This window comes from Peromyscus eremicus, chromosome 11 (assembly GCF_949786415.1).
Source record: "Peromyscus eremicus chromosome 11, PerEre_H2_v1, whole genome shotgun sequence".
Lineage (NCBI taxonomy): Eukaryota > Metazoa > Chordata > Mammalia > Rodentia > Cricetidae > Peromyscus > Peromyscus eremicus.
The window spans coordinates 54,747,726-54,756,519 of record NC_081427.1 but is presented as its reverse complement, the minus strand read 5'-3'; the positions used below and the strand labels follow the sequence as shown (position 1 = coordinate 54,756,519).

At 46.8% G+C, this 8,794-nt stretch overlaps 1 pseudogene; it reads left to right on the top strand.

Annotated features, from left to right (window-relative positions):
- Positions 1–1,438: 1,438 nt before the first annotated feature.
- LOC131921557 (placenta-specific gene 8 protein-like) lies at positions 1,439–7,204 on the top strand (annotated as a pseudogene).
- The last annotated feature ends 1,590 nt before the right edge of the window (positions 7,205–8,794 follow it).

Sequence of the window (8,794 nt, the reverse complement as noted above, 5' to 3'; positions counted from 1 at the left end):
CATGCAGATCGGATCTTCCACATGTCTGCTCGAAAACATCAAGATAGTGTCTCTAGACAGGAGCAAAGGGGAGGCTTCTGAAGCACCGAAGTGGCATGAAAGCGGAGAATCTTGTAGGGCCCAGCAAGGACTTTTATCTCTCCGATTCGTTTCTCTAGGGAGTGTTCCCCGCCCCAGATTTAATATCACCCTCGAGTGACTTCGATACAGCAACTGGTAAAACTATTTTCCCTGTTTGCAAAGGGTCCCTGGTGTACCAGGAGGCCAGTGCCTCAAGAGAAGACCCACAAATGGCTGTCATAAGCTGCAGGGTCACAAGGAAGCAGAGTGCACACTGGCCTGGAAAAAAGAAAACGACATGCCAGGATCACAGGTGTATTTTACAAGCTTTTAGTTGACTCCTCATAAGGGCAAAGTCTAATTGCGGCTCAGATATCAAAGCTGTGCTGTACACAGTGCAGTGTAGCCCTTAAAAAATTTATGTTGTGTTTACCAGGGCCGGCAGGTTCAGAGCCACGGTCACCGGCTGCCTAATTACTCTTGCGTGGTTCCTTTTGCCTCTCCCTTGCATTTGCTACAGCCAAGAATTACGACTCTGATCATTCCAGGCTGTTTCTTGAACATAACTGGAAATATTACACAGTGTGGCCTCCTCCCTTCTGGGACTGGAATATGAGATATTGTGTAAGCTTGTCTTACATCCTTCAAAGCACATGGGGGTGGGGACTTTCTCCTGACAGTTCCCACCCTGTCTTCTTCTGAGTGCGCAATCCCTTCTCCCCAGTCTGAACTCTCTTCTCACACTCAGCATGATAAAGAATGAAAACACAGACCTAGTGGGGGCATCTGAGTCAAGATCATAAGTTCAAGGCCAGCCTGAGCTATATAGTAAGAACCTATGATAAAAAGAAGAAAGAAAGACAGAAGAAGCAGAAAGGTAAGAGAAAGGAAAACCTGCCTTTAGCATGGGTGGTCCTTCTCTGCAGAGCCTTTTAAAAGACATATTCTTACAGACACAGACAAGACTGGTCCTCAGACCGTTGCTTTATACCAATCCCAAGTGGCAGAAATGTGTCTACGCACTGACCAATAGTAAAATTCTGAGTCCTCACGAGGCAATTCTCTTGCAAGCACAGTGTGGCCTAGCGCAAACAGGCCTGGCCAGCTTTGCCGTTTCCACAGCCAGGGACAAGTGCCCAGGTCTAGGAAAATCCTGGAGATCTGCCTCAGAGTAGCTCACCGGGCCTCAGGACAGTTTTCTAGGCTTTGCAAGACATCTCTCCTGCTGTGCTCCAAGAAGCTGTTGGGCACATCCATCCACCCAGGCATGAGGCCTTGCCTCAAATGCTCTCTGCTCATTTAGGTTTTCAAGGGGTTTGCATCGTGGAGGCCAAAAGGAGCGAGCCAGGCCTGGTCTCACCTCAGCACCTGCCAAACGATGACCTCAGCACCAGAGGAATCATCACCTCAGCCAGGTAAGAGGTCGAGAGAAATTTCTGCTTCCTCCAAAACATGTTGTGTTTTTTCTCTTTCTTTTGCAGGTGACCAGTGATGAGAGATGAATTCTTCACATGCCACTTCCGTACATTTTTCTCTTCCACGCCCGCCTCATTATAGAATTTAACCATCTTTTTTTTTTTTTTTTTTAAATGTGCATTGCCTGTATGTCTGTCTGTCTGAGGGTGCCAGATCTCCTGGAATTGGACTCCCAGACACGGTTGTGAGCTGCCATGTGGGTGTTGGGAATTAAAGCCAAGTCTTCTGGAAGAGCAGTCAGTGTGTTCTTAACTGTGAGCCACCTCTCCGGCCCCGGCCACCTTTACTTTGACTTTACTATTCATGTGGGCATTATACAAGCACCCCAAAAGCACCAACACAGTTCTAGGGGCGAGGCAAGGGGAAACGTCCACCGCCGAGGCACAGCGGGCTGAGTGGTCTTCAGGTCTCACCCCTGTACTGTACTGAGTGTCACAGGAGTGCACAACTTTACCAGCAAAAGTTCAATCAATAAACAAACAAACAAACAAAAACAAATAAAATTGTAGTGGAAATTGAGGTAAGCGTCTGCTGTGAAAAGAACCCAAACATTCGATGGTAAATCTTTTCACATGGCATCACACAGAATTTATACTCCTCTTTCTACCCTTTGTTTGTGGAGTCTGTTGGGTAAATATAATCAGTTAGACCAATTTCTTTCCCTTAGTCAGCGCGATCGATCGACTTAGAGCTTCTGCCTCTTCTTTAGGGGCACGAGCGTGTTCCCTGTTTTGGATTATTTCCTGTGAGAGCCTTCCAAGGGGCTCCTCTCTAGTTTGTGTTTTGGACACAGAGGTGAGTGCTGCTTTCCTGTTTAGAGGTGTCTTCCGTGGTCTGAGTGCTGGGGTGGGGGGTGCGCTTCACTGGGAACCTTCTCTCCAGGTGTCTTGGGTTGTAGGGGAGAGAGGCAGGGTAGAGAGGAGGGTGGAGGAGGGGGCACAGGCCTTTATAGGGAAGTGGAAAAAATTCAGTGCACAGTTAATTAGAAAGTGCCATGAAGCAAATCCACACTTTATGGCTTTCCTAGAATTGATGACGGCTTCTAACCAGCCTGCTCGCTCCCATGCAGGTGTGTGCAGCCTCCAGGCCCATATGGGTTTTGGCTGCACTGGGCCTCATGCTTTGTTTAGCCTGAGATTCTGTAACTGAATATCGCTTAATAACTTTTTGTAATAATGTAGCTTGGATCAGCTTCTAGGTCCAGCCAAGCTCTGTTTCCTACAGATTCCTGCAGCCCTCCTGGCACACCTGCAGGGAGGCAATAGCCACATGGTCACCTCCCAGGGCAATAGCCACATCCCAGGCTTACAAAGAGCCAGCTGTGGGTTCACTGAGGGAGGAGGCCAGGGCACCACACTTCTTCTCCAGCAGTAATTGGTTTTGCTTGGGATCTGCCAGGAGGGCTGTGGTCCTGTGACTTGGGGAGGAAAAAAAAAAAGAGGCCAGAGTTTTTTACTCAAAAATATTTTATGGTAATGCATAACACACAAGCAAGCCCTGACTTATGCAAACTGATTTATAGGCGCCCCTGAGAGGCCCAGGTCATTTGGGAGCCTGAGAATGGCTGGGTCAGCCTTGTTACCAAAGAAATTCTCGCCTCTCTCCATTAGCTGTGGTATACACTCCTTTTCTGATCCCCTTCCCTACACCCCTTCTGTCCCACCTCCTGTCTAAAGGCGGCATACCTTTCCTGGGTGCCTCTCTCCTTGGCGGCAGTGACTGGGAAAGGATGGGAAGGAATCCCTTGTGACTGAGCTTCAGACTCAGTTAGGTGTCTGGCCTTTCTCTTGCATTGAGGCAAGCCTGGGGAAAGCCAAGTTCCAGAGAGTAGGTATTCGTTTGATTCTCACGAGTTTGTCTGAGCCTCAGAATGTCCACAGAGCTTCTCAAAGATACCCGGACCTGGTTTCTCTGCACTTGATAGAAAGGGTTTAGGTGAGTGCCAGAGTATCTATCCTTGGCTGGGCAAATGACTCTCCTCAGGGATTCCCTTCAAGTAAGGCAAAGCCATGGTCACTTGATGTACATTGGTGTCCTTCTGTCAGGGTTCAGAGGGGGAGGGGACAAGGGTTAGCATGAGCCCAGGACTGGGTCCTTTATGTCACAAAACACAAGAGCAGGGGACAGAAGGGAGGCATGGATCTGCACGTTGCCAGTCACCTAGGACTCTAGAACTAGACACGGCAGGATCAAGAAAGAGGTAGACACATGTGCCTTGGCCCTGCAGCCCCGAGCAGGAAGCAAGGAGTCAGGCATACCTGCAAATGTTCTGGGAAGCCCTTACCCATAAAATGGTCCTGCCGCTCAGCTGGACCCATGCAGACGCTATGACCCGGAAGTGGCTGGAGAAGAGCAGAACAAGGGAAGGAGTTTTGACTTTCTGGTGTTCACTCCCACTGTGTCTTAATTTCTAACACTGATTGTGCCCAGTCTACACACGAGGACTGAGGAACCATGCCATCTATTTTACTTGTATTATCTCACCGAATTTCCAAACTATGCTAATTGATGGGTACTATCATGGTCCTCGCTTTAGGTGTGAGGCTGAGATGTCTTGAGGTCATTTGCTTCATCCAGGAACACACTGCTGGACAAGGGAGATTTTCAAACCTAGCTGAAGCCTTCTCTGCTCGGTGGCCCTGCATTTGCTTAGCAAGGCCCACTTTTTTTTTTTCCAGGAGCTCAAGGCTGAAAAACACCAGGAATCATATTGGCATTTGTGAGGGTCCTCAGAGCCCTAATGCATGCTGCTTTTCCCATGGGAACATCTTCATTATTCCAAACACAAATCTTGGGGAAGTCCAGACCAAGGGGTGAAGCTAAAGCCGCTCTGGGGTTCTCAGCATTTCTGCACTCTATCTCTTTAGATGCCATTTCCAAGAAATAAAGCCCAAAGGAGGCTTCCACTGAATTCTGTGCTGATACTTGGGACATTTGCTCTCCTGTCCTGCCTCCTCTCACTCCTTGAGATATGTGTAGGGGCAACTGAGCCATCAGATTGGTTTTGGATAAGACCAAAGCATGATGGGACACAGGGCAGTAGAGACTGTCCCCTGCAGACTGCAGCCCCTGCTATTTACCCAACACTAGTTCTGGGCCTGTGCTTCCTCCAATTGGCTTCTCAGGCCCTTCTAACCTACACAGCCGCCTGGTGGGACTTACAGGACTCGAAGGACACATCTGTCCTCTTTGACTCTATGGACAGAAGAAGAGCTTCCAGGCAGATGTCACCAGAGAGGAAAGCCCATTTGCCACTTCCAGCGGCGGGTCCAACGTGTCCACCACCTGCCTCTGTATCCCGGGAAGCAGGAAGTGGGAGAGTGACAGTGTGGGGAAACTGCTAACAAAGCAAGACTTGGGGCGAGCTGCCGAGACAGACACGTTATCTGGGAGTAAAGGCTGAGCCTTCAGAAAGATTTACAGCAGGATGTGAGGGGGAGTGGGTCAGAAAGTGTGTGTGGCATGGGGAGTAGCCGAAGGCGCTGAGCCATCCTGTAGTTGGAGAGTGAATGGAGAGTGAAGCTTTTTGTTCCCTAAGCAACATTACCAAGGCAACACTGACCTGCCGCTCACTGTTTCCCCCTTACTCACTTAGTATCCTTCTCTGCTCTATTTAGCTATGAGTGCGTAGTACTTGGACCTTGGATTTTACATTAGCCTAAAAATGTTGGGAGAGTTGTTGATGTACAGTGTGTGTGTGTGTGTGTGTGTGTGTGTGTGTGTGTGTGTTGTTTGGGGCAGGTGTGGTGAGAATGAATTGTGTGGTATGTTTGTTGTATGATTTGCAGAAGGGCATGGTAATGGCTATGGCACGTCCAAGCTGTGTGTGACTATGTGTATATAGTGTGTGTAGTGGGCTATGTTTGTGGCATAGGTGTGGTATGGTGCGTGGTGGTGAGGATGGTGCAGAAGTGATGGTGATGATGATAACGATGACAATGATGATGTGGATGTGTGTATATGTATCTGTACGATGCAATGGGGGGTGTGGCTTTCTTGCCTCCATTTTATTATAGGAAATAGCACATGGTTTGTTTGCAATCAGCCAGCAATCCTTATAGATTTCTCTTGGTAGACAGTCCCCACCACACATGAAATCAGACAGTCATTTTTCATTGCAGGGAGAAAATGCTGTGTGGTGTGGGTTCTTGGAATTTATCTATGTAAGTCAGTGGTGTGTGTAATTGTCTTTGGTTCCCTGACAAGCAAAGACATTACCCAAGTCAGGAGGGTGAGGAGACATTCTTAGGGGCTGGACACGTGCTCCTGTTCCCAAGGTTCACCCCTTCTAGCCTGTGACGTTGAGCCCATGCTTTCTACCAGTAGACTTGGCACTGGAATGAGGCTCAGGCCCTCTGGTCCCTTTGGATTAGTAAGGTCAGCTGTGACCTTCCCTAGGCAAGGAGAGGCAAAGTGAGGGGTGGGTGGTGGGAGGCGTTATCCCCCTCTAGTCCGAGAGAGTGCCCAAGCTTCCTCCATCCAGCTCTTAGTCAGGCTCTGGCAGCCTTGCACCTCTCCAGGGTTTTTTGTTTTGATGTCAGATTCTCAGCCTTCAATTTCCTTCATCTTCCAACATTTTCCCAGAATTGAGTTTCCTCTGCCATGTTGTCCAGAAGAGAAAAACGCTTTTTTATTTTTGGTTACTTATTCTTATAACCAGCCACATATCAAGTTACCGTACTTGTTCTAATCATTTGTCAAAATTTGACTCTCTTACACTGTGTGATTTAGTGGTACAGGAAACTGTGATAATCCAATTTATTTCTGTCTTGAGTGTAATTGTATATACCAGAAATGTATGTGGGTTTCTACGGTCTTTGAATTCAAAGTACATGTACATGTTGATCCGTTTTCCTGAGCAATGTGCACTTTTGAACAGAGGATTCAAATCTTTCATTAAGGGCATGTTGTTCTCTTCTGGAAAAGGCAACACGTCTCACTGGGTTTGCCCTGTTTCTTGTAGGTTATCTATCTCACAGTGTGACCTTCTCTGTCCTTCCTTAGTGTAGAGTGGGCAGGCATCTTGTCTTAGAATTTTCATTCATTAGCTTAGTGTCTGGCTGTTGCTTTTTGCCTCTAGTACACCTTTATTTTGCTAACCTTTTAAAATCTGAAAGCAATCCCTAAAAAGATCTCAGATTGTGTCATCTTAGATTTCGGAAACCACAATTTGCAGATTTTTGTGTTTTCTGTGTCTTGGAGGAGGAGTCTGATTGCTCTAAATCATTAAAACAGTTCTCTGGACTTCCAGTGAAATTGTTCTCCAAGCCACAAGACACTTCCTGCTCCAACCCTTTTTCTGAACTTCCAGGGCTGTGAGACTCCACACTGGATGTGTCTCAGGCGCCAAGGTCATTGTGACCCAATGACCTGGGTTTGCTCAAGTACCCTGAAATCCCTGCTGGCAGGCCGCCTGTATGATTGCTGCAGTGACCATGGAGTCTGGATCCGTGACACATTCTGTTTTATGTGTCTTGGGTGTCAAGTGGCATGTGACATGAATGAATGCTGTTTGTGTGGGACAGCTGGGGCAATAATGACTGTCTAGTGAACCTGATATGGCATTCCTGGATCTGTTTGTGATGACTCCATGGCCATCCGCTGTCCTGTTTGTTCCCAGGGCCAAGTCAAGAGTGACATTGACAGGAGAGCCATGAATGCTTTCTAAGGAGCTGGATGATGAGAGCTCTTGCTGAAGCAACTAAGCCCAGCAAATACCTCTTCGGCCTGGGTAGCTCTCCACCTTTTACAACTAAAATATGATGGATGTATTGAATTACAAGATGCTGGCATTTAAAATAAATCCAAGTTTTGCTTTCTTGGTTTAATTTGTTTAATACTGTTCTTGGTTTAATTTTTCCTCGCTCCCATATTATCAAATATTCTGGCGTATATATTTAAAATATAAACCAAGTAAGACATTTTACTAACAGCAACAACAAAACAATAACAACAAACCAGTCCTTTGTGTTGACAATTTTTACCTTTATGTGCATGCAATGATCCGTTTAAAATGAACTGAAACTCTGATCACCTGTCCCACTAGGAACACAAACTACTTATAAACATTGGTAATCTATCAGGACAACGGGACACAGACTAACCAGAGTGCAGCTGTGTTCACATTGGTTGCTGCGACAAAATAGGTGAGAAAATCCACTTGGAGGGGAAAAGGTATGTTATGGCTCATGATTTTAGAGCTTTTGTTTCAAGGCTAGATGGTTTCAGTGCTTCGGGATTTTTTTTTTTTTTTTTTTGGTTTTCCGAGACAGGGTTTCTCTGTGTAGCTTTGCGCCTTTCCTGGAACTCACTTGGTAGCCCAGGCTGGCCTCGAACTCACAGAGATCCGCCTGGCTCTGCCTCCCGAGTGCTGGGATTAAAGGCGTGCGCCACCACCGCCCGGCGCTTCGGGATCTTTAATGATGAAAATCATCAGGGAGGAAGTGTGTAATAGAGGAAAGCTATTGCCCTCACAGCAACCAAGAATAAGAGAGAGAGAGAGAGAGAGAGAGAGAGAGAGAGAGAGAGAGAGAGAGAGAGAGTGCGGGGCGGGGGGAGGTAGTTGGAGGGGGCGAATGAGCCACTGGGGACAAGATTTATTCTTCCAGTCTAAACCCCAAGTGTCCTTCTTCGTCTATCCAAGCTGTACCTCCTACTGACCCACACTCTATGTCTATATTAACACATGGATGACGTTAGTGCCTTTGTGATCCAACCATCTCCAAAGTCCTTCAGCACATGGGCCTTGTAGGGGCCTCGTCACATTCAAACTAGAACAAGAAGACAGTCTAAGGCAGGATTACAGTGATGCCTTCCTAATTTCGTGTAGAACTGGGAATTTGCAAAGAACTGGGATCTGAAAACAGAATGTCAGAACCCAAAAGATTAAAATTTCTTTAAAAAGTTACATGTTTGTTAAGTGGGATCACATCATTGATCATCTTCCATCTGGTTTGACAAACAACTTTGTTTAAAATATTCGTGAACATGCAGAATGTTGGCAAGTGGTTTCCACTGCCGTCTTGTCTTAGTTGAATTTTTGAAGTTGAGCCAGAAATGTCCTTTGCTTAATTTTGATTGGTACGTCTTTCTCATGACCCCCTTTTAATGAGAGCAGATGAAGGGGATCTAGACCTTTTCAATCTTGGAGGAAGTATGTTGTCATTAGTCAGAGGAGGGCTGGGTGTAGAACAGAAGTATGTGAAGATGGGGAAGGCAGACTTTTGGATAGACTTGAGGCTGAGTTTTTTTTTTTTTT